Source organism: Coloeus monedula (assembly GCF_965178545.1).
Source record: "Coloeus monedula genome assembly, chromosome: 2".
Taxonomy (NCBI): Eukaryota; Metazoa; Chordata; class Aves; order Passeriformes; family Corvidae; genus Coloeus; species Coloeus monedula.
Window position 1 is genome coordinate 58,902,866 of NC_138782.1, and position 27,057 is coordinate 58,929,922.

Genomic DNA, 27,057 nt, shown 5'->3' on the forward strand with positions numbered 1-27,057 from the left:
TGTTCTCCACTTGGCACCGTATGAGTTTGTTCCCATTTCATGAAGCCAGCACCTAAATAATCTGTAAGCCAGCATTGTAACTTCTCTGCTCTTTGGCATGTATTTCAAAGTCACACTACACAGATTTAAGGCTGGTGTATGGTAAAGAGATTAAATTTTCAAGTGCCAACTCATCACATCAGGTTGACTCAACTCCCACTGTGTTGCTGAATTTACTTGAACCATTTATTATGGGTGTGGGGCTAAGGGGAGTCTAAGAAAAGTGGTTTCTTTACCAAGACAGCTAATAAGGAAATAGATGTCTTAAAGTGCAAACTCTTATATCTGAAAAATTTGGCATTGTGCCTTGTGTGATGTATGCCCTGTCTGAAAATTACATAACTATGAATGTAAACTATGTATGTGTGTGTGTATTTGTGGTTTTATTACAGGAAGCTCAGAGTGAGACCTGGGAGAGCTGGACACCCATGGAATCTGCCAGGTGGAAATAATGTTCGTAATATTTCCTGTTGAAGTTAGTAAACTACAAGAGTGCCAGGAGCTCATTAATGTGCCATTCTCAGACTGCATTCCGTGAAGACAGGGACAAAGACCTGCGCTTCTGTAAATGTGCTCCTTTCTTAAAGTAATGGCCCATGGGATGGGACCAGCCTTGTAACAGCTCAAGTCACCATTTCTGGGGATCACTGGAAGCTTTCAACTCATTTTCATACTAGAAGCTTAAGGGATAAAAGCCCCATTAACCCAACCCTCCATCCCCTGCCTTCTCCTGCTAACAGCTTACTGTTAGGTCAGGAAGAGATGATTAAAATTGTGGAGGTCCTCTGCTCCCCACTGGAAATACTGTGCTTAGCCAGAGGATGTCATATAGGGCTTTGACTGAGGAAAGCTGCCAGTCAGGTTTGCGTTCATAACTTGCAGATACTGAAGACACATATGCTAACAGATACTCCAGCTCCTGCTATATCATTTACAGTACTTGCAAACAATGACATATAATGCAGGTATATCCTGATCCTTCATTAATCAGGAAAAAACAACATTAGAGGAAGCACTGGGGGCCCAGCTCTGCTTTCCAATGTGTACGCACCTTAACCCCCATTAATTTCAGATGCAGTCACATGTGTGTATCCTGAGGGGGTGATTGCATCCTACATCAGCTACAAGTGACCGAGAAAGGGAAAATAACTGGCCTGATACTGGTCATTTGGACAATGTGTATTTGATGTGTCAGACTCGTTCCAACCTTCCAGTTACCAGATGTCCGTAAAAATTCATAGCAGGCTATTAAATTTAGCAGATCCCGTCTTAATTAGATTAGCTTCTGCTCAGCATGACAGCAGAGTATTTCACTGATGGAGGATTTATAAAGATTTCTGGTGGGAATTCTTTATGGAAGATGTAGTCTTTTATCCAATGGGATTTACAAATGGAGAGGGGGGAGGGAGGAGAGAAAGCCCTGATAAGGACACACAAACATTGTCATGGCATGTTAAAACATAAATGGGAGCTTTTATTTTATGGATGTTCTCTTTTTATTTCTCTTTTGCAATACGGGCAGGCGGTGTGAGCGTTTTTTGTGTCCTTGCATTATCAGGCCCAGCTAACATAATGGCATACGGGTGGTGGAAAACTACAAGCAAATTCTTGTTGTCAAATTCCCTCCTAAAACTAGCACCAAAGGAGTACTCAATGTTCAGTTGCCTGTCAGGTCATGAGTTATTTTTTCACCTACAGGAAACAGAACTGTACAGTTTGTCTTGGGCTGGTTTTATGTGCTATAATCCAGCATCTATCCATCTATTGCCCTTCTTTCTTTAAGGTCACTGGGAAAAAAAAGACACAAAAAACCCCCCCAACAACAAAAAAACCCACTTTCTTACTAATTCTGCCTCTGTCCCAGTGCCAATAATTTTCTGGTTTTCTCTGCAAGGTTTTTATGGAAGATATATACCGTTAATGGTGACACTGGTGTCAGTAACAGAACGTGAGCAGCAGCAATGCCTGCGCTCTATTCCCAGAGTGTAGATAACTTCATAAAGAAAAAAGGTGGGTGGAGGGGAGGGGAGATCTGGATAATTTTTCTTGTCATTTGATTTCACCACTGAAAAGGTCACTCCCTGTAAGAAGAGACTGTCTTCTCTCTGAGATGTCTGGGGGAGGAGCAGGAATGGCAGAGCCAAAATGGGGGGGACCCTTGCTACCACGCAGCTTTTGTGAGGTGGCAGAGCAGCCCTTCTGAGCACAAGGGCATGCAACGCCCAGAGTATGCATGCTGGCAGCTGATAAAAACAGAAAGGGTCCATCCCTTGCTCACGCTGCAGGCTGATAGCATTCACATCATACACCGTTTGTTACTAGGCAACTGATTAAATATACGTGCTGGTCCTTCAAGCAGTGCTTGCAATTAATTAACCAAACCATTTTCATTTTGACTGTCTTCCGTCCTCCCCTCCCCACCACCAACCACCTTCCCAAATGCTGACATCTGACACAAGTGAGAGGGATTTTATGCTCCTCCTGACCTGTGGTGGAATAAAACAAAGAATGGAATCTTTGCATAGTGGATGTGGTCTACACCTGGGCAGTGGACACTTCTGAGCATCACTGGTGGGTCCAGATAGCAGTGGGCACAAGGAACAGACATTTTGCTTTGCTTTGCTTTGCCAAGGTCAATGTAAACTGAACTGTGAAAACCACAGGGCAAAGTCCAAAAGAAGTTCTGCTGGCAAATCTATTTGAAGTGCAGTTGTATTGAAGGATGGAGGTTGGGTCTTTTTTCTTGGTTTTGAAATTGGGATTCCTTATCCCTAAAGTACTCATTCTCAAATTTAAAACCACTTGTACCATTTGCATGTGTACATATACAACCACATGTGTATATTGTGATAAATACAAGTATTTATAAAGCTACTAATATATATTAGTGGTGCTAAAGCCCAGATGTCACCAACTCTAACTGCACACTCATCTGTCATAGCTGTTATGCTGGGACCCCAAAACCAGGCAGTCACTGCACCACTGAGCTCACAGTCTCTAAATAGCAATGACAGGCAAAGTGGAAGAACGGATCTAGACATCAAAGGTTGTTCAAGGTCATACAGGGGGTCAGTAGCAGGGCTGGGAATAGAAAATGGCTTTTGTTTTTGAGATCATATTTTCTAATAAAAAAGAAAAAAAATCAGTGAGTCATCTCACCCCAAATCCTCCCTCTAATTTTGTAATACAGTTGTCATATTAAACTTGCATGAAATAGACTGGAATTACACATGGAAAATGGGTAACTACAAGGATCTTGGAAGATCTGACTGTTCCTATTACACTTGATCAAATGCAACTGTCAGCTGCTTTGGCAGAGATCACCTTTGATGATTAAAAGGAGAGGACTACATTAGAAGAGGGTTTGAGCATGAAACCACTTGCTGCAATCCACAATTAAACAGGAGAGGCTATTGTTCTGTTTCTGACTGGGAACAGAGTTACAAATTTATTGGAGTTCACAGGCTTGCTGCAGAGCTTGTCTTTAACAAAATTGTAGCCCCATTCTGTATCAGAGCTTCCTACCCCGCTCAAAACCTCCAGTGCATTAAAGAAGCAATTTAGGGTTTATTTGAAGGGGGAAAAATAGAATGTCGAGTTGGGTTTCTTTCTTCCTTCCTCCCACTGGCTTTCTGCTGAGGAGGGCGGGATTTGAATCAGCAGATTCTCAATGGCACTGTCGCCTATCAGAGCTGGTATAGATTCACTAGACATGGGTAAGAAGCAAATAATGAAGCACAGACTAACTGACAATTTAAGGGGTTTTTTTAACACACTGGCCAGCAGCTGATTTGGTGTGAACCATCTGTGGATCCACGCTGCTTTATGCTGCCTGTGCCTTTGAGTCAGAACTGGAATGGTACTTCTGAAAAAAGCACTCTTTCGGTTTTTGACTCTTTTAAATGAGTCACGGCCATTTTCCACTCCTGATGGGACTCAGCTACCTTGGCCTGCTTTGCTTTGACTCTGGCCTGTCATTTTTTTGGCCTGTACTCCATTCTGAATAAAGAATGGCTTGTGGCTTTTACCAGCCTTGCATGAGCTGGGTAAATCTGCATGGTGGCAAAAGCAGCCCCTCAGCTGCCACCCTGTCTGCCACACATTCTCACAGCCTGTGGTGGTGACAACTGGCACAGGTTGTCCATTATGAGATTACGTCCCTCTTCTCCAAAACTGGCTGGTTGCTTTCAGCAGTCCTGGTGAGTAGTGCACTCCTCCTCTTTAACTTTCACTGTGGCTTTGCTGACCTTTGAATGAGAAAAACATTAGTAAAGAGCAATTTTATGCCCTCATAAAGAGTTACATGTTACTAGGCACTAATGGAAGAAAAACCAACCAGGCCAAAAGATCTCAGCCTCTCAGCCTCCTGCCACTGCTTTCTTTAATGGTGCTGCTGCATTGTTAATCTACTTTGGACTCATCAATGGCTGCAAATCCCACCCAGATGATGTTACGATGGTTCACGGTGCCAGTATGGGCCCTGCTCCTCAGCCCTGCTAATCCACAGGGGTGGAGGGAGAAAGTCAGAGAACACCTGTATTTCTTGCAGGTTTCTGCATGCTGCTCCTTTCCTCTTATCCCTATAATGATTTGTATTTAATTGACTTGTAATTACACCCACTTTTCTTTTTTTTTTCCCTTCTAGCTCATCTTGGTTTTTCCATACCCATATATGGTTGGTCACTAGCCTCAATTTTTTTCCACCACAATGAGACAATAAATCCTGTGGGGCTGGACAGGAAACCCAGCTTGCCAAGAAGAGGCAGGATGAATATTTCCTAGAGACAGCTAGAAGTTTGAGTGCGTATTGTCCATACAGCATATTTCAAGGAGTGCCCAGGGCAAGCCTGGGAAAAGTTTTATGTCTACAACAATATTTCTTTCTGGAAAAACAGATTTTAAAAAAAGCCCACTGTGTATTTTTTGCTCCTTTTATGTGTGTGGAATCCATGATACACAGAAGTTGGTTCATCTCAAAACTTCAGCTAGGACCTGTTTTTTTATAGGCAAGAAGACAATCACATAGAAATGCCTCCTTAGAAAATGTGCATTTGCTGTCTCTTCAGCTAGATGTGTGCATATTCCTCAAGTTGGAAACAACTTCTGGGATCTTGCTGCTCCAAACACCTTCATTAAAAACGCCGAGGAAGTTTTATTAATACTTTCTTGGGCTTCCAAGCATGTCTAGGCTCATTCATGTTTATGCTTCACTGCAAACACTGGTGAACTCTCTGATCACACGTTCCACCCAACTTCTTGTTCCTTTAAACGCAGCAGAGATCCTGAGACACTGGGATATTGTAACAAAACTTAGATGAACTCAATAAAATGGTGGTAGATGGCATGCTAATGACACAGTGACTACTCTGCATGTTCTGTATGAAAATATTGTGGATCCCTTTTGAAGCAATTCTTTCTGTAAGACTCCTGTAGTATTTGTAGTCTAGAAAATCCACTCCAGGTATTGCAAAAATATTACCTTGCAGTAAGAATATGATGAGGTTCAGACACAACACTATCTTACTCTGCATGCAATGGCATTGCTTTGCATCCTGGAAAAGTGGCGCAAAATTCCCATACTTGAGAAGGCACTGCTTTCAAATATGAAGAAGTTACCATTGTTGCTGCTGTTCAGGTTCAGGTGTAAGTTCAGGGAGAGCACTAAGAAGCAGAATTGTTGGTGCCCTTTTATAGCTGGCTACATTAATCACTATGTCATTCAAATTAAGTCACTTACTGACATAGGAGCTGGTTTGTGAACATCAGGAAAAGAACTGAATCTTTGGTCATCAGTACATGGGCAAATAAAATTCCCAGATATACACAAGTCTGAGAGTACAGCATCACTCAACTGTGCTCTTTTGCTTGCATACACACAGCCACACTCCTAAAGGGCTTGCCAGTGCAGTGTAGTGTTGAATTATACAGGCTAACTCTACAAGCTAGCTCTACAGGAATTAGCTTGGGGACTGGAGTAAGTCTAACAGCAGTAGCAGGATACATTAGCTTGCTTGGCTGAGTTAGCCTGTCTGGCGACCACTATGATTAGAAGGCTTCTAGGATTAGATTGCTGGATCTAAGTCATGAAAGCTACCTTGGGTCTTTCAGCATGATACGGTGAATCGTCACCCTCTCATCCCTCAACCCCCACCCAGCCCAGAGCACTTTGCAGGACACAGGCTACACCTACTTAGATTCAAGATCTGGATTCTTAAGGGAATGAACTGGCCCAGCTTCACCGTGGACGTCAGTGCCATAGCTACGCTGATTTACACTGACAGACTCCTGGCTGAGATGTTTCAGTCTGTCAGTTGTACTTACCATGCTCTGCCAATCTGGGGGGGCTAGTCATACTCTTTTTCCTTTTAATGATGATTCCGCTGCAGTTGTCTTTTTTTGCTTGTTGCAGTTAAGGCCAACAGGCACTATTATGGTCTTCTAGCTTGGTCTTGCAATGATTTTAGCTTTAAGGGATAATTTTGAATAGCACTGCAGAAGCAGTAGCAGCTTCCTTACACTGCCAGACGTCAAGGCTCAATCCCTCAGTCTGCTTCCCCCATGTTTCAACCTGCAGAGTGTTATGCTAATTTTGCTTGCAGCTTCAAGTCAGCTGAATTTCCGGCTGGCTTCAACTTAAGCTGTTTTTATTTCAAATAAGGTAAATTACCCGCTTCAGCCTAGGGCTCAGTTTCCAAGCTTCCGTTCTGCCGGTTTTCAGGCTTCACTTCCAGCAGCTCTGCATAATCCCTGCAGAAGGCATGTCCTCCGCTCCTCCTGTGCCAGGGACATGCTGCTTTGTTTGGCTGCTCCCGGGGCTGGAATCCTCCTCTTCCTCTTCCCTCTGCTCTCAGGACTTTTGGTCTGAAATCAACAGAAGCTATTTTTAACCTTTATTTAAGAGACTTCTGCTAAGAGCAGCTTGCAAGTCCCTAGAGCCTCCTCCCTGTTTGTCTCCAGACTTTGCTCCAGAAGCTCCCACTGCAGAAATGGAAAGTGCGCTTGACAGTCATCCCCATTACCAGCTACAATTATGCAGTACACCTGATGGGGCTGAGAGCTGCCTAGCAGGCCCATGGTTGCCAGCTTGCCTTTCCTGAGGCTTACAGGGCTTCTGAAAAATTCAGTAGTAACAAGACTGTGACAGTGTGAAGGTAATCCTAATCGGAGACTGAAGGAGAAAGTAAAACCAGGAGCATCTGTGGAGGCAAACCTTGGTGGTTTGCCATGGAACCCCAGTGTACGCAGTCAGACTCCTCTCGCCATGGAGAGAGAGGACCATGGGGAGGTCAACAGCTCTTAGATCTCCAGCCACCAAAGCTCACTGCAGAACACTGACTGTGTGTGTGTGTGTGTGTCAGCCGCCATGCACTTCCTAATACATCAGAGAGGTCAGCCATCTCTGCCATTGTGCCTAAAAAGCCCGAGACAGTTTCTCTCTAAAGGGATTACATTGAAATAAAAAATCCAGACAGGTGAAGGAAAACAAAATACAGAGAGATGAGGTGGCTTACTTGTGGCCACATGGCAGATCAAAGCTGAGATATCAGTCTCCCTCACTACACTGATCCCCTTAAGTGTCATGGCCCTATGGAGCAGGTTAGTGTATGCTCCTGCTTCAAAAACTTCAGGAAACCAAATATAAACCCAGAAGAAAACTGCATGAGGCATCATATTATAGCATAAAGGAATAGCATTTCTTTTCTTGCTTTGTGGAAAGCTGAAATTTTATGTGCTGTGTGTTGGCATTTCCTGTGATATTGCCACAGGCACAGGACCCAGATTGTTCAGGAGCACATTAAATACTGCTTCATAGATATAACTTTGGACAGGAATCTGTTTTATGCATATGGGATGGACAGGCAAACCATCATCTGAGAGATTGTTAGAATCCACAAAATATTATCGAGGTGCTCTGCAGAAATCTCCACCCAATAAGGGTAATCCAGCCCCCATTTCTCTATGATTTATTCAAAAGTATCCATTTTGGTGTTATTTTATCCCTATTTTACAATACTTACATTTGTCTTGTTTTGCCCTTCATATGTGCAGACAGTTCATTTAGGAACACAGGATAATTGCTATTGTGGTGGACTGATCCTGTCCAGCAGCCAAGTTCCCACACAGCTGCTTACTCACCCTTGCCCCCACAGCAGGATGGGGGACAGAAGAGGAAAAGCAAAACTGAGAAAACTTGTTTAATTGGTGAAAAAAAGAGAAAAGGAAAACTGTGCACAAACAGTCACTATGCCCCACAAGCAGAATAGTCAGTCTCCAAGCACTGGACACTTCGGAAGCCAAAAAGCTCCTTGCTCTTTTTCTATCCCCGTTTCCATTGCTGAGCATGACAGTATATGGTGTGCAGCACCCCTTTAGCCAGTTCAGGTCAGCTATCATGACCATGTCCCCTCCCAACTGCTTGTTCACCTCTTACTTATTTGTTCCAGGAAGGGGGACAGAGTGGAAAAAAGAGAAATCCTTGATGCTGTGCAGGCACTGTTCAGCAACAGCTTAAACATTAGTGTACTGTGAACACTGTTTTAGACACAAACCCGAAGCACAGCACCATTGGGACTGCTATGAAGAAAGTCAACTCCATCCCAGACAGAAAAAGCACAGGTACCTTTTAAAACATACCCTGCTTCAGAGAAGGTTATAACTGTCTCTGAATCAATAGATAGAGGGGATTATACAGGAAACATAGGATTCATAGGCGCCTCCAGAGAATGGTCTCTTGGATATGGGTTTGCCTCCTTTCACTACCAACGCCAAGTTTTCATTTCAATACCAAGCTTTTAGACAGCTGAAGTGAATTGAGATGACCCTTATTCTTCAGTGCTTAGCCATGAGACCTTCTCCTGTTCTCTGTCAGTTGTTATGCTATACCTAAGCGGTTGTTATCTGTCCCACAACAGGTTTCGTGCAGCTTATAATTTTACCTTTAAATACAGTAACTAATTTTACATCTCCCTTTCTCATATTTCTCCTCAGAACTGAATCCCAGAGGTTAAAACCATATATTTTCTTGTAGGAGTGTGTATTTTTACTGAGTAAGCCTTTTGGATGCTTCTTGGCCATGGATCCTACCTTCTCAAATGTAGAGTGCAGCTTCTTTGCCTTTTGTTAAAAGTAACCAAAAACCTGTGACTGAGCAAAAGCTCTGAACTGTGATAAATGTCACCCCCAAATAAATATTGATTTTTAAGTGTCAATTCTTAATAACCATAGCTGTCAAAGCCCAATAAACCAAATTACAGTGCAATAAAAGATATTTCACTACTCTAGTTTAAATATGTGCCAAAGCTTTTATTGTGTAACATGGAAAGACAGAGATTCTACACGGCCTTCTTGGTACAAGAGAGATATTTATTAAATTTATGTGATATATATTGTACTAATATAGCCATGTGTGTTGCATTTCAGGCATAGTTTACTTCTTTTGCTTTTCTGTCTGTTTTTAATGAACTTTTAGTGCTGTTTTCTTCATGTCAGCTTCGAAATGGCTCTCCCCACACAGGTGTGTCTGCCTTTCTGCTTTCACTGTGGCCTTTGAACTAGTCAGTCATTTCTAACCAGTTTGAAAGCAAAAATATCTCAGATACACTAATTTTACAGAAGTTTAATAAAAACAGGTAGCTTTTAGTGGCCTGCTGACAGGAAACACTGCGTTATAAGCTAATCTTTCCTAAACAACAGCTAATCCACATGCAAGAGGGCTGCCCTGGCTACCTTTCTCTCAGAAAAGATTTGTCTGGAGTCTCTGATTTCCAGGCTCCAGAGAACCTAAGCATAAGGAGCAGAGCCAGAAGAAACCCAGACTTGTCAGACCTTTCGGCAGCTCCTTTTGTTGTTTCTCCTTTGAGCAGGGTGGGCTGACCTTGAACGTGATGGCCAAGGCAAAAACAGGTCATGCCATCTCCTAATACGAAATCACAGGAATGCAAGCTTTTCCTTATTGGCTTTTTTAAAAAAACTTTTTCATAAGTTTTTCAAAAAGACTTATGCTTTCTCAACCACCACTGCATGGTCAGGAGTCAGTTTCCTTGAGTTGACTGTACAGGTGCCTGAAAGGTGGTTGTAGTCAGGTGGGGTCAGTCTCTTTTTCCAGGCAACAACTGACAGAACAAGAGGACACAGTCTTAAGCTGTGCCAAGTGAAATTTAGGCTGGATGTTAGGAAAAAAGTTTTTCACTGAAAGAGTGATAAAGTTCTGGAATCATCTGCCCAGGGAGGTGGTAGAGTCACCATCCCTGGATGTGTTTAAAAAAAGACTGGATGTGGCACTTGGTACCATGGTTTAGTTGAGGTGGTGTTAGGGCATGGGTTGGACTTGGTGATCTTGAAGGTCTCTTCCAACCTGGTCATTCCGTGATTCTGTGATTCTGTGATGTATTTGGGGATGTTTAAAAGAAATTCAAAACCTACCCACACACATAAGTAGTTTGTAGTGTTCTTTACAAAATGTTCTTCTGCGTGTGTTTAATTTCATCCACTATCTCAGTTTTCTTAATTTTTTCATCCTCTGCAATTTCTCATGACACAAACTTTGTCACCTTTGCTTTTCACTGTGGTCTTCAAATCATTAATATCCCAGGCACATGTCATATTTTTAATCTCTGGGGCATCCTACATGGAAGCCCTTTCCATGCTGAGATGGACCATTTGTTCCTCCTCTTTGTTTCCATTCTCTCAGCTGTGGGCTTTTTTCTCCCTCTATCCATGCAGGACTTTACCTCTCACCTCGTGGTTACTAAGTTTCCTTTATAGCCTCTTCTCAGGAACTTTATCAAAAGCCTTTTGAAGGTCTAAATAAAATACAGACAATGGTTTTCCTTTATCCACTGTTTTGTTAACTCTTTTAAAGGTCCTGAAGAGGTTTGAGGTTTCTTCTAAGACAGAGGTCATGCTGGTTTGTCCCTACCATATCACCCTCATCTACTGTTCCTGCTTTATAAGAATGTCTAATGACTCCCCTGCACCAGGAGTGTGCTGCTTAAGAACAGAAAGCAGAGGGAGTTACTTGTCTGTGGAGACTTTTCCTTACAGCCTTCTAGCTGGTTGGTTTATGCAGCCTTTAAGCCCTGAGGTAAGGAAACAGGAAAACAGATTAATAGACATAGCAATCTCCCCCAAGATACTTCTAGATAAACACAGCCTTGGGCATTTAGAAAGTCGGATTTATTACACCTTAAAAGAGGTTCCTGAAAACCACGGCTGTTTTATTTTAAAGTATGCAGCCAAAGGCATGCACTTCTTTAATCTCTGCCACTCTTTCCTGATAGACAACCAAAAGCATAGGTCCCAGGGTTTAGAAACAGTTGTGTATAAACTGGAAACAACCTCAGCAAGCCTTTAGAACAATGAAGAACTCTTTGGGGGCACTGAAGTGGATTTGAACTAAAGCCAAAACACATTTCCAGTGCACAAGCGGTACAGAAACAGACACAAATGCACAATTGATATTGGTAGGGTAATATAATTGCCAACATTTTCCTGGAAAAATGAGAATGCAGACAGCGATGTTTGAAGGTAGGTGGTTTTTTATGCTCAAAACAGCACTGAAGAGCAAACTCAGGCCTCAGTGTTTGGCTGGCACTGGAAGTCTGGGATTCCCAGCTGTGACTGTTGTTGCCTGCAAAGTGGCATTACCAGTGTACTCACTTCTCATCACTGGTTGAATGCATCCCAAGATCCCAACTCCTACCTGCACTGTACTGTTGGTGGGTGTGTTGCATATGCCCAGATCAGTTGCATACACCCCGCTCAGTTTAAGTATTTACTTTTGGGAACTATGGAAATTTTTCATTCATGTTATCTGGGCTAAAAGTCTTTGAAAAGGTGGCTTTGTCATTCAGCATTCATCTCTTTCTTTATCTCCACAAAGGCAGGAACATGTATTTGTTGATTTGCTTTTGACATGCAAAGGAAAGACTCAATAGTCCTATCCTCATCTTGTAATATTTTTTCCCCCTGACTGATCCCATTCCCTCCCTTCCCTCAGTTCCCAACAAACAGGTAAGTACTGTAATTGGAAATGTTCTGACTCCTCAAAAGGCTCCCTTCTCTTAGAGTTTGCGGTATATAGTATTTTTTACCAAGATATAGGTAAGAAGCATCCACCACCATGGGCTTATGCTAGAAGATAAGGGACTAATTTATACCATTTTCCATGCCAGGTTTATAATTTACTAATAAAACTCTGTAAGTTTCTTTTGTGTACCCTCTGACTTTTGTTGCTCCTTTTTGACCATAAGCATTTGTGAATTTTGGGTGCTCCCTTCCCCTTAAGGGTGGGACACCAAAAAGGGTCTTTCTTACTTGTTAAATGTGTTACTTTTTGTTACTTGCAAAAAGAAGGACTAAACTCAGGTCTATTTGATGCCATGATAGTCTGGATTTTTTAAAAATACTCCAATGTCATTGAGAGGGATCTCAGTTCTGAAAGGAACTGCTGGACCCTCTGGAGATGCTGAGGACTGCTGGAGAACTATAAACCCAGCACTGTTCATAGTCATAACTGCTAAAACCAGTACAATAGTTCTCGGACTGGAGCACACTGGTCTGGGGGGTCTGGGGGTTATAAGATTCCCTTTTCTTCAAGCTGGTTCCTGCCTCAGATACATCCACCTGTACATGTACAGGACACCCACATATGTACCCACATATGCAGGAAAAAATTTGCTGATAATGTGGGATTGGGTCTAGCACTTAATATTTTGTCTTCCCTTCCAGTGCATCTTCACAAGCCTCCCTGGATACTCCTCGTCCCCAGCATTTGGATTTGTCTTTTTCTGCACTGCCTGAAGCACAGTTTGCTCACCCTTAGGTGATTTACTAAAGGCTGCATAACCGCTTGGAAATATGCAAGGCTGTTTTTGGCAGTGCTGGTGTAGATATTTCAGTGCCCTGCCTCAGATTGATAGTGCTGCGCAGCGAAGAGACGGCAGCTCTGGAAAATGTTGTGAGTTCAAAAGGAAGAAGAATCTTTTTAATCATGCAGGCTCTCAGGAAACCCAAGACTCAGTGGGACAGTTTCCTCACAGTTGGGACTGTCCCAGAAAACCAGTGGCATTTGAAAGCAAGATCACAGCCAAGGAAAGTGCTGCAGTGATGGAGAGGGCTCCAGCCAGTGTGAGTGAAATGGCTACTGCCTCTCCTGCCGCCAACAACTGGCAGGGAGACTTGGGGTTCAGTATTGCAGAAAGAACAGCATATTTAGCAATGTCACCTTTTCTATTTGAAATATCTGTGAGAGTTTGGATCATATAAGCAGCTTTTAAAATGAGTGTGGCACAAGGAACTATTTCAAGTCTCCTCAGATTATATTGAGGGCCTGATCTGGCAATTTCTTGCTTTCTTTCTTTTTTTCCCCTCCCTAAAGATACATATCCTGACTGACTCCTATGAGATTAATTCAAACAGAGCAACTGCTGGATTAGACCTTAATCCCTTTTCCATCCATTTAAATCATCCTGAATGGCGAGGGATTGCGGTGTGTCTCAGCGCTGGCCTAAGATTCATTTTATTCTGGCATCTTGTTGCTGTTTTGCATCTGTTTTCTGTCTTTTTTTTTTTTTTTTTGGTAAAGTCTCTGGCTTCAGTTGTATTTGTAACTTGCGATTTTACCAATATGGTCTGGCAATGACATTTGTCTTGAGGGGATCACTTTTCCCTGGTCTTCCTCTGCAACAGCCAGTTGATTCTTATGAAACATTCTTCTCCCATCCGCCTGGCTCTGCTCTGCAGCTTCATGGGGTGTGAACTTTGAAAGGCTCAGCTCAGATTATCCACATTTATACTGTTTTTTTCCAGCAGTACCCCCTCCCCCCAACTAGTCACTAGTTGCCATACAGTTAAGATGACAGCGCTGCCCAAATAGCAGAGGGTGGGCTACTACACAGAAACCTCTTTGATATAGGAGTTCCCTCAAGGGAAGCGGCGGTCACCTCCCAGCCACCAAACTCTTGTCAATCTGGGAATCAAGTTCAACAGGAAGCACCTCTCTGCACAGCCTGAACTGCGGCGGCGGGAGGAGCACACGGTGACCAACGCAGTGACCAACTCCGCCCTTGCAGTGCGAGCAGCCCCGCTCCGTACGGCCCCGGTTCTGCCTCTGCGCAGGGACGGACCCCCGGTCGGGACGGGGGGGAGGCGGCAGGCGGTGCGGGAGGGTTTCGGAGCGCGGTGCGGGGCCCGGGCCGGTGGCGGTGCCCTCAGGGCCGCGCTGCCCAGGGAGCGGCCGGGGCAGGGCGGCGGCGGGGCCGGGCCCGCCTGCCCGAACGCGGGGTCGTGACGCCCTCTAGTGGGGACGGCGCGGCGCGGCCGGGCGGGGAGCGGGCAGCGGGGCCCGGCCGGGCCGGGGCCGCCGTGGGGAGGCCGTGGGCGCAGGCTCCGCTGGAGGTGCTTGTGTCCGTGTGGCTGTGGGCAGAGATTTGGGTGTGGTGCGGGCTCGGGTGTGGGTGCCAATAGGGATGAGCGAACGCCGCCACCTCCCAGCCCAGAGAGCCACCTCGTGTTTTAGCCCTGCGGATAATCCAGTGCCCTGTTGCTCTCGGCCCCCACAGCCTCTTGAAGCCCCTTGGGTGGGGAGTGGGGATTTGCGTAATTTAAGAGGAAACGACTTGGCCGCCCCTGTTCCCGGAGATGTAAAGCAGCCCGTGGCAGCACTCAGTGAGAGCCCAAGCCCCAGCAGGCGAGCCAGACTGGACTGATGCCTCCAGGAACATCAGGCGCATTGTACAGGTGCATCAGGCACTAGAGGGAGGGTCTGCCCTGGCCTTCTTATTCTGCCAGGCTGGAGTGCCACATGGCATGAGAGTGGGATAGAGTCATAGACTCGTTTAGGTTGGAAAGGACTTTAAGATCATCAAGTCCAACAATTAACACAGCACTGCAGAGTCCACCACTAGACCATGTCCCCAAGTGCCACATCTACAAGTCTTTACAATTCCTCCAGGGATGGGAACTCCACTAGTTCCCTGGGCAGCCTGTTCCAATGCTTGACAACCCTTTCAGCGAGGAATTTTTTCTTAATATCCAATCTAAATCCAATAATAAATCTAATAATAAACCTAAAAATAAATCAAATAGGTGCCACCAATAGCCAAGTGGCAGCAGCTTAGTGAGAGCATATACCATCATTTTCTCTCTCCTTTTCTCACGCTTGCCCTGCCTAGCCTTGGTGTGCTTTTGTTTTGCTGCACCCTGCTTTTGTCTTCTTGTGTCCTCCTGAAGATGCCTTCCTATTAAAAGCTGAAAGGTTTGAAATGATGGTTGACCTGAAAATTTTAGCTGGTTCAGGTGTGCTTCTTGTGTCTTACTGAGCTAAGTTTGCTCATGCTTAAACACAGTTTTGCATCAACTGGATCAGGGGGAACCACCTATGTGTCACTGTTTGGGATAACTAGAATAGATTTCTTTTTTGGGGGCTTTAGAAAAAGACTGATGTGTTGGCTCTTCCAGCCACATGCAGGAGGTACTTGTGGAATTCAGAGCTGAAAGCCTTTCTAGCAACAAGCTCCTGAAGTAGGGAGGGTGCTCTTTGCTATCTGGCATCAAACATGTTTTGAAAGTGTTGTTTGCTCATTGTCATTGGTGCCAGCCCAGATCTCTGTTTGCCAGTGCTGGTGGTTTGGCATCACTGATCTAGAGTGAGATCAAACAAGGGGGAATACGGAGCCAGAGCCTCAGTTTATTTACCCTAGTGTGAGTGAATGGAGAAATGCCAGTGTTAAATGTAGGTAAGCAAATACATAATCTGTCACTTAGACTCATTTTGACACTTGGTAAGAATAACTTACAAAGCATCCTGTTGGACTACAGTAAAAAAGCAAAGACTGTCTGCATCTACTTTATCCATACGCTTCTTACTAAGGAGAAAGTTTGTAATCTAATCAATTAGCAAAATGAAACATGAATGTTGCCTAGCTCCATATCCCTGTCACCCAGTGTAACTTGTATCTCTATAATTTCCCTTCTGTAGAATGTGTTCATCCCTTCAGCATGAAGAATAACAACTAGTATATGAAATACTTTAATTCTCTTAAATTAGTTGTGTCAAGTAGAGATTGAAGGTAACCAAAATACCATCTCAAAATACATTTTAATACACCAACTGAAGCATTGAACAATATAGAACAGCCAAAGACTGTACATGTGTTTTCAATACTCTTATTATGCATAAGATTTTTCAGTTGTTGTTACATGCTGACAGTATTCTTAGTAGCTTGACACAATTGATTTTTTTTCTCCTGGGGAACATATATGGGGGTAAACAAGCAACTCAGTCCATCAGGAAAGCTGGGAGCACTGATCTTTTGTTCCTGGTGAGTGTAGTCAAGGAATATTTCACAATTTCTGGTTTATATGTGTAGCTGGGGCTCTGTGTTTCCAAAGCCAAAATGATTGAGGTAACTGAAGTTGTTCTGTTCAAAATTATTATTTTTTAAAAAAAATTTTATGAAAGAAGTAGTAGAACTAGTTTTAGCTTGTATCTGTAAACTGGTCTCTTAGTGTGAATTTGAAGGTATGTCCTGTACAGTCTGCTGTGGGAAACTGACATCTGTGTTTGCAAGTAGGCAAACATTATTTAACCCTCAGATAATGCTGTGTTTAAATGATTTAAGTAATTTGTTTAGTTATTCATGTTTTTTCTGCTGAGTTTCACAGATAGTCTATTGAATGAATTTGCTACCAGCTATTGAAACAGTAGCACTTAAGTAAATATCACACAGTATTTTCAGAAGGCTATTTTCTGTTTCAAAAGTCTAAATATTGAAGCAGAGACTTGATTCAAAATGTCTCATTTAGCTAATCAAGGAAAAGAAATATCTGCTCTCTGTCAGCTATTCCGAGTTTCAGCATTCTTTTGACTAGTCTTGCAATGAATTGCTGTGGACAACAAATAATTCAGACAATAATTTCAAAGGAATAACTGAGAAACTCACAACAATGTTTGCAGATAAGAAAAGGACTTTTTAATTGAGTAAGTTATTCACTGTCAGCTATTCACTCAGCCACTACTGTGCAGTATCTCTTCTTCATGTGGAGCTTTGGAGAACATTAGCACCTCGCTCCTATCCCTACAGGATAAATATGGCTTGTTGCATGTCAGACCAGTGGTTAGGTAAGACATCTACAGTAAATGGTTTCCAGGATTTTCCTTCTAGGCCAACAGTTAGTAAACAACCTTTCAAAATGCTGTGAAAATGGTTCCATTTTCCTTTGGCCCCTGGATAAAAAGTAGCAGGAGCCCTGTGATTCACTGTGTCTCGTCCTCAGTTCTTCTGAAGTCCAGGGTTAGAAACCAGTTTCTTTTGGATTTCCTTCATGGTTGAAATTTGTTAACAAGAACCTGATTACTGCAGTGGAAGTAACTTGGGAAGTAATGGCTACTTCTGGCTATTTGCTGAAGCAATCAATTGCACTAATAGTGTAGCTGCCATCCCCTGCTGCTACTTGAGGTGTTCCTCCAATTTCAATAGCATTTCCCCCCGTAGAGTGAAGGATCTTGCAACAAAACGCATTGCATGCTCCTGGTATTTTATCAGGCTGTGGTTGGGTGACAATAGCTTTGTTGCACCTCAAACAGGCTCCATGGGGTATTTACAACCTTCCTCAACTTCAGAACTGAATTGTAGCTACCTGCACATATCCCTGACTCCTTGCTTGGTCTGGGCTGCCCTGTTTGTATATGTCAGGAGCATGTTGAATACTATTGAGTGAGGTTGTGGCAAGTGCCACTGTCAGTTGAAGGTAACAAATCATGCTTACATTTTTAGGAGTGTGATCAGAGACCACAGGCAGAAACAGGACTATATTTTTATGAGAAGTGTGCAAATATGAAATACAAAGTCTTGCTGTGGTACAGTGGCTGTAAGCAAATAGTAGTTGGTTCAAATGAAGGGCAGGGTGATGGTAATCAAAGTAACTTTTTATTTTAATGCATGTCTTTCAGTTGGCTAATCCTATGCACATTTTTGTTCAATTATGTTTCATTTCCTCCTTCCTTATATTCTGCAGATATTGCGTAGCATGAATTTTTACATTTCTGTCTCACCTTTCAGGCACTGCCAAAGGCAAATGACCTTCATCCCAGCATTTTTCCATGGTGAGGAAAAACCTTTGCCTGGAATTGGAGAAGAGAAAAAACTGAAATGAACAGCTCACTGTGACCATGCAGCTTGAGTCACTTGAACCATGTCAGATGGGAGACTATTCTTAGTGGTCTTTCTGTGCAGTCAGCTTATCTTCTTCCAAGGAGCAGTAAACCTTTTTTTTGGGTGGGTGCTTCACCTTTCACCAGGAGATTTGCTTGGCCTCTTTTGCTGCTCTAACACACTTGTTCCCTCATGTTTTTTGTATATTATCTGTGCCAGTAAAAGTACTGGATTTCACAGAATGAAGACAGTCAAACAAGGTAATCACTGAGGCTTTTATCAGTCAGTTCCTCAAAATTAAACTGAGCAACATTTATCTGGGAAAACATAGCATTGCTCTGCCTGGCGAATTTCCATTACTCTTGCATAATGTGGATACATTTGGCATAGACATACCATGAGGTTCAAGTCTCGGGAAAGGATGCCAAGTAGTCACATCTGCTGGCTTGGGTGCCAGAGCAAACACTCCGCGTTGCCTGAGTCAGGGCTTATGCTTCTTTTGGAGTTCAGAAGAACAGTGGAGGGAAAATTATCTGCGTAAAGGAATTTCAGCTGAATGTTTATGTAGCTCTCAGATTTCTTTGTGCTGCTCTGAGGTCTCAGCACTGATTATCACCTAGATAACTGTTCCCCCAACACCAGGATGGCTCTTTCAAGATCAGTGAGACAATATGCTGGGAAAGCACTAGGCTGATAATTTAATGTGACTTTTATGAGACAAAGATGTGGAATTCTGTGTTGTATTACTTGCAAGATCCCACCTATTTGTAAGTCATGCTGCGTGCAAGTGATTGCTCAGACATCCAAAGAAGTTAAATTTCCTCCTAGTCCCAAGAATACTGCCACAGAGGGAGGAAATGCTGGTAGATTGCTCTCATTCACAATTGCCTTGTTAAGTTCATGTACACTTATCCCAAGGAAAACTAGGTTGGGTTTTTTTTTTTATTTTTTCCTTGAGAACCAGAAATGGAGACAACCAATCATTCATCAATTAAATCCCCCATTTGATTTCATAACTCCTGAGAAATGGCTTGTCTTACAGATAGTATCAACATGTTCCAAGGCTAAGTGGCGGCTCACGTATGTCCTGACTACTGTTGAATGTAAAAGTATAATTACACACTTCAGTACGATAAACTTGGTGCAAACAGTTGACATTGAGAGAGCAGCTGTTTTCTTTGCCAATGGAAGTAAAAGATATACAGTGAGAGGGTTTAAAAGGTCAATACAGAACTTATACATCTCCTATGCCAACAGCAATAACAAAAAAATGTGCAGGTGTAAGGCTGGAGTAAAGGTAAGGCTGGGGAAGATGTCACAGTTCAAAACTAAGTATGCAAGATTCTCACAACTATTCAAGGTGTGTGTATCAGAGATTACTTTTGATTACTCAGATAAGTTGTACTTCTGTAGGCCCTCTGAAAACATAAGCAGCTGTAGGAGAGATACCAGGTAGATACTACCCAGCATCACTTCACTATGGCAGGGCTGCCTTAAGATGATAATTTTACAAGAATGAAATAGAGCATGCACCACATCACAAGCAGCAGCATCATGTAGATTTTGAGGGGGAGAGTCAAGGAATATTTGAGATGTTTTCCCTTAGGAGGACTTCCCTAGAACATTTTGTGGATCTTAATCTGCAGTTTTACTTCTTCAGACCTACTTCTGCAACATTTCCTTTATCAGTTAAAGGCACAGATGTTCATGAAGCTTGAATTTCAGAATGACAAGCACACATTTTTCTTAAGCAGCCTGAAATAGGTATGTCCAAGTGTTCCTGGCAAAAATGGCTGAGTAGCCTTGGAACTGAAAATGAACAGTACCATCTGAGTTAGACATATCTAGCAACTTCTGTGTGAGCTGGATTTAACACTCAGAAAACACATTTTGGCAGTGACACATAGGGTTTGTGTCTCATTCAAAAATAATAATTAATTCATTCAGATATTTGATGGCATACTTTACTACAAGCAAGCATAGATTCCATCCATATGATACATCATTTGCGCAGATGTTATTCTTCACTTCAAAAGGGAAGTTCAGCCAGTGTCTTCTGTGGGATATACTTTATTATGACTCTCTTCAGCAGAGATCAGCGCAGATACGTGATAAACAGAGGCATTTGCCTGTTTAATTCAGGCTTTGTCTGAACTAAAGGAGGGGACAGACATGGTCAGTGCTTAGAGACAGATGCAGCCCAGTCTTGGTGGGTTTGAAGAGGAACAGTGCATGTCCTATCATGGTAAGCTTGGCTGTGCTTGGAGCTTTAAGTAGAGCTAATGGAGGGGGATATGTTACTTGTCTGAATTTCTGTGCTTATTTCTCAGCAAGCAGATCTGCAAATACTGGCAGGAGTTTAGTCTCTTTGGCTGACTTCTTCCAAGACTCAAGAATGTGATCTGGATCTGAAGCATTGGAGCTTCCTCCTGAAGTGATATACATGATTTTTAATGCACTGCTGAAACCTGAATAAACTGTTTAAAGAAAAGTTTGTGTACTAGTCCTCAGTAGCCAAGTTAAGTTTGCAATGAGTTCAGATCAGGCTGCTCGGGGCTTCATCTGGTTAGGTCTTGAAAACTTCAAAGAATGGAGGCTGCACAACTGCTTCAATTTCATGGAGAAAGGACACTTGCAATAGTTCAGTTTGCCACCATCAAAGGTAGGAGCTCCACACACCTTCAGCCAGTCTACTCCCTCTTCCTGACAACTGTGGAGTTTCCTCTTCATTACTGAGATTGTAGATTGTCAAGATGCCTTATCACAGGAAACAGATTCAGTAAAGCAGAGTAGAGGTGCAAAGAGAATTGTGGGCAGTTTTAGAATCAAAATCCTAAATACCAAAGCTGCACCACTGAATGGTGCCACCACACCTGGGGACAGCTGAACCTAGCAATCCAACTGCTTGTGTCATGATTTTAAAAGTCTCTAGATGTTAGCATGAGGTATTGTGGACTGTGTTTAGAAACCTGGAGTATTCTGTCCATTCCAACAAGGTTCCACCTTTCTCATGTCCTGCAGAAACCCTGCAAATCTTCATACTTGCAAATGATCTTCAAAATTGAAATTTTGTTTTAATCCAGCAACAATGATGGTACTTTGTACTTACTGTATTTTGTTTCATGAAATAGAATTTAAGCTATTTCTCATATGCAGAATTGCTACAAGTGGTTTACCAGAGAGAAGCCACTTACGGCAGGGCTGTTTTATGGCATGGATACTTGTGGAGAAAGGGCAAACACAATCCACTTGCAAAGCTCCATTCTAACAATAATCTTTCAGTAAGATACATTGTAAAAGAGTGGCCCTAAAAGCAAAAGCCCCCACGTGGACAGTCCCTCAATCATTTCTCTGCATCAGCCTCCTGAGTATGCCATCCTGACTGACCATAGGGAAGTAAGTGATTTATAACTAAAATGAAGCCTGCGATGACTAAAGATCTACATGAGACTGGTGAGTTTATTTGCTGAATTACTATGCAAATTTAACAATTAAATCTTCTTTCAGCTCCTAAGGGAATAAGGGGGATTACTAAAGAGAAGGAATTTGACATGTTTGGCAAAAAAAAAAAAAGAGATTAGATTGGAAGGATTCTCTGCAGTTGATCAGTTCTGCCCTGCACAGCAGGCATCACAGCAGTTAGTAGGAGTTACTACAGAGATTTCCAGGAAGGTTTGTACAAAGCAGGGGAAATACAATGAGGAAATATAAAACCTCCACTGCATAAGTCAACTTTTATTTGTTTGTCTGTTTGCAAAACTGAACTATGAATTTATCTTCAAGACCTCAAGTGAACTCCACACTTCTTGCTTCTGTATTCAACCAACTCAAAATAACCAGATAACTTCAGAAAAGAAAAAAATAACTCAACCAAGAAACAACAACCCTCTTTGGTTTGACTGATCTGAGCCTTTCTAAACTTATTTATTTATTTATTTATTTATTTTCATTATCCCCACTTTCTAAGGTTGGTAGTTTGAACAAGAGACTTCTGTTTTGACAGCCTGTCTCCTGGGTACCCCACTGAAAAGGCCAAAGCTCCCAGTGAAGCAGCAGTAGCTGCCTTTAAACAGGAGCTGAGCACTTCTTGCTTTCCTGTGCTGCATGCAAATGGAGACGCTCAGTGTTACCATCTCGGCCAAGCTTCCCCCTAATGTGCTTTCTGCATGGCAATGGCCACTACAAGTGATCATCCACTGTGTCTGTGAGCGTGTTAATGTCCCTGACCCTGGTGCGCTGATCACTCGCGGCGGCAGGGGACTCGTCATCTGTACAAACAGCGTTTGCAGAGCCCGCAGCCTCCTGGCTGTACGTGACAGAGAGCTCTGCTTTATGCTCTGCATGTTCAGCAGGGCTCAGTGAAGGGCAGCTGCCCCTTCCATGCTCATAAGTAACACTTCCATGACAACACCTTCGGCTCATTAGTTTTGTTTGTTTCTTTATAGAATGGCAGTATATTTTCTAGGTTTTTTAAAGTGTGTTAAAGAATGGGCCATCATATCTGTTACTAAGCTACCCACGGGGTAATTCAGGGAAAGGCTGAAGGCTTTAAAAACAGAGGAGAGATGATCACACAGCAGAAACTATATTTACTTCATCAACCCCCACCTCACCACCTGATCCTCTGCTGCACTGCTAGTACCAGAGCCCAATACATACATTCGTAGTCACACATGCATGAAAATGTGTTTAATAAAGTGAGAAACTCAAAACCCCAAATTGTCAAAAATCTCAGGCAAAGGTAATCAAAATGCTGCCCTCTTCTACCTTGCTGTTTGTTCATTTCTTTGATGGAGGAAAACGTGATGCTGCCTTCCCACTGCCACGGGGAAACCAAGTAGCCCATTAGTCCCAGAAGAGTCAGAGGGGGATGGACTCATGTGGGAATGGGAAGCAGGTGGGTTATCAGGGTGTTTGTGAAAGTCGATGTTTGAGTTGACATGTGTAGACATTTTCCCAGGGCCACGCAGCAGCTCTGGGCTGCCAAGGCGCAGGCCACGATTCACACCTCAGTTTTGACCTGGCTGTGTCCCCCCCAGTCAGGGATTTGAAGCTGTAAAATCTATGCCAGTATGAGATTTCAGTGCCATAGCTTGGGAAAAACTCATGGTCAGTTGGCACCATGAAACATGCCCAAAACTGACACCCTAGAAGCAAAGAAACTACAGAAACAGAAATGTGAAATCTCCATTTTGTAATGTAAAATCCTTTGCTGATTGCCCCCTCCTCCCCCCCCCTCAAAAAAAGAAATCTTATCATTGTCTATGAAAGTTTACTTTCCTTCCTAAACCTCACAAAATCTGATTAAATCTTTAAATCTAACCAAAGATTTGTGATAATTTTCACAACACAAGTATTTCAAAGCACTTCTGTGTGGAAGATCATGCATGTGCAGTGGATATTCCCATATTTTTGTTCCTTTTTGCTAAGTCAGAATGGCTCTTTTTTGCTCCTGCTATAAAGACTACACCCTAATCGGAGCATGTGGGCATAGATGAGGAACAGCAGCAAAATTGGTTTTCTATTTTCCACACATATCTACCCGCAGTGAGTACGGCTACCTCTCATTGCTGCTATGAGCCATGCACATGAGCAGCAGTCAGGCAGATGGAGCAGGGATAAGGATCCATACAACAGAAAACACAGTAGCATTGGTGCAGGGGTGAAGAAGGACAGAGGCAGCAGTGCACCTAATCTAGCCCTCAGGTAAGAGAGAGAGGAAAGGTTGAACAATATGCTGCTCCCTCAAAAGTTACTGAGAGCAGAAGGGGGAGAGAAAATAAGGGTCTGAGCCCTGGTTAAAAAAAACCCAAAACCACAAAGAAGAGAAAATGTCACCTTCAGGGAGGAGGTGATTCTGGAAGTGCTGATTCAGGTATAGTCTGAACCAGGGCAGAGAGATATTGAAATGAAAAGGCTCCTGTTTACTTTAAAAAACTGCTGTGCAATGATTATCTACTTGGGTCTCTGCCACTTTCTTCCCAGCAGTTTCTCCCTCCTATAACCTGGTGTTTCTTATTTGCAGTGGCAGTTTGGCTCACAAGCTTCTACCCCAGCCAGCTTTCACAGTAGTCACAAATCCTCCACTGCTCCTGCCTTTTGCTGACAGCACTTTCTGCAGTAAATATCACTGGTAGCTCAACTTTAAAGCCCACAAGGTGTGGCATGCATCAGGTCACACTTCCTTTGTTGTCTATTCACCAGTGTTCTCCATGTCAGGATGGGAATAAGAAGAAAAGACACAAATTGTGACTGAGGTATGCCTCAGTCAATGCCTTCAATGCCTACTTGCTATAAGCCAGAATGCCCATCCCTTAGTTTCGTAAGCATTAGCTTAACTCACAAAATTAGGTAAAAGGAAAAAAAATTACACCCTGAGGCAAATTTTCTCATTCAAGTTAAACATTTGTCTCTTGAACAGCAGGGTCTATGAAGGAAACGCTGATACAACCTTAACCTTGGCAGCACAAGCACTGGGGCTGTGTTAATCAATGTTAAGAGCAGAATCAGTGCTTCAAGCATTAGTAAGAATCCCCGAGATCTTTGCATTGAGTGGTACAAAAAAAGCAAAAACAAGTCACAGCTCAACAAAAAAGGCTTAGAAATTTTCCTTCCTCTGCTGAGGTTCAAAGGCTTCTTTCTCTATCTCTGATATGAGAACAATATGAAAATAAAATGTCATTTGTGCACAGTCTTAAAGCTGATGATAAGTCCTATCTGCATGCAGATCTTGACAGCTTCGGGCCAGAAGAAAGTAGCCACACACGTTACTACACATGTAGAAGCTGTGTACATGTGGCAGAACAGTTGGGACAGGGACAGCCTGTTACTAGGAAGCAGATATGCTGAGTTTCAGGTTCATGTTACCAGGAGACTCGAAAAAGTTGAAACTGAGCCTAACCAGGCTGCCAATGGCCTCTAATGAAAATTTCCATTTGGAAAGGCTTGATGTTGACTTGGCATGACACCAAAGAAGCAGCCTGCTGCAAAATTTTACACCAATTGTATTTCTCCTAATTAAACCCTGTCTGACCTCAGCATTAAGAAACAATTTGTTTCAGGATATAACCAGCACACATAAGCAATTACATTCTGTTTGCCCTATTAACATTATTTGGCTTCTATGCTTTCCAGTGCTTAGTGTGTCTAAAATTTTTTGTTGGGTAGAGAGGAAAAGGAGGAGAGAAACAGAAGCTTGAACTGAAAGTATCATCAACTTTTAATCATATCATAGGCACCCAGAAGTAGTGATCAGATGGTGCCTTCAAGTTTATTTAGGGACAATGAAAGACAGAAATGAAGTGACTTATGCAAACCACTGAGACCATATATATCAATATCCTACAATTAAAAAAAAAAGATTATTCTCTCTCCTAACTTGTTATTTTTCATTCAGTTCTCTAACTTGTGCTTTTCACTGGTCATTTAGAAATATCAGAAAGAACAGCCTTTGGTGCCCTGGCTGTGAAACACTACCCCTAGTAGGACACAGGATGCACTTGCCTCTGTCTTTCTGAGGGTCAGGGAGAAGTGACTGTCAGAAGACAAGTGATTTGGAGGTGAAGGTGAGAGATGGGGCCATGCTGCACCTCCAATACTAAGGGGCATCTGTGGAGAACTTTCCAGTTCATTAGCAGTCTTTCTCACTGACAAGTTCAGTTCCTCTCAGGCACAAAAAGGAGAATTATTTAATACCATATAGGATGTGCATCATGGTTTCTTCACAAGCCAATGCTCTGGAAGATCTCTGTCCCTTGCATATATGTTGGTGCTCAAGGGCCTACCTTAAGTGGTGAGGAGTCTGGAGGAAGAAGTGAAAGGAGAAGGGGGTGGCCCGTTGACCACACTTTCTGCAACATACACAGGGTGGATAAAATGTAAAAGACAGTTATAGACAGCAGAGGAAAGAGAAGAATGAAACAATCGAATGAGCTGTATCTTGAACAGGACAAATCAGCTACAGTTTGGAGATTTCAACATTTTTAGTCCACAATGGGACAGGGTTAAAAACTAGATTAGGCATTTCTGTGTTTCTTAGCTGTTGTGAGACTGAAGAAGACTTTCTAGTGTTCAGATATTCAAGGAACTGTCTGGAAAATAGCAGCAAGATGTGTTTGTGCCAAGGCCATTAACCCTCTATTCTTGCCAACATCAAATTAAATAAACTGAGAAAACAATTTGCATAACACTGTCACGGCGATATACAGTCAAGGCAACCTTTTGGAAGACTGAGCTTATGAAGAGCTTAGTAGAGTAGACACAGTCAATGACTGCATGGTCAGACCCAGGAGTGACCGAGTCTGACTTCTGGAAACAAGCTCCGCAGGTCTATGCACAGCTCTCACACACAGTTGTGTTGGACTCCTAGGCGGCTCTTGAGGGCCATAAAGTACAGCCTTCTGCTTTGACCTCTGTGCAAACTGCTGGCAGGTTTTCCTGGTGGTCTTCTAGAGGCTGATGAGATCCAGAAATGTACATAAATGTGTGAGCCATTTGAAAGCAACAAGACAACAGCAGAGTCTGTGATTGCTGGAGAACATGGAATCAGCTTGTGTGAAAATCTCTAAACCAATCACTTCTGTCACGGTCTGTACCTGTTCTTGCTCTTTACAAGCAGTTGAACCATCTCTCTGAGCAGAACAGCAGCAGCCACTTCTCTGGCCTGCTTTCACTTGAACTAAGCACACCCAGGAGACATTTCTGTGCTAGATTTGTGACCCGGCTATTTTTTATGTCCACATGACAGCGAATGGAATAGCAGGATGTGCAATCCAGAACACAAGATCTGAAACTGCAACGGGACACGAAACAATGTAAGGTACATCTGGAGTCTGAAATCTTTATGCTAAACAGTCAGATCTAT

The 27,057-nt window shown here is 42.9% G+C and overlaps 1 long non-coding RNA gene across 1 annotated transcript; it reads left to right on the top strand.

Annotated features, from left to right (window-relative positions):
- The first annotated feature begins 14,046 nt into the window (after window positions 1-14,046).
- Window positions 14,047-20,656, top strand: LOC309570283. Its single transcript, XR_014226246.1, has 3 exons — window positions 14,047-14,170; window positions 18,102-18,317; window positions 20,525-20,656. It is a non-coding gene; the product is annotated as an uncharacterized lncRNA (long non-coding RNA).
- Window positions 20,657-27,057: the final 6,401 nt, after the last annotated feature.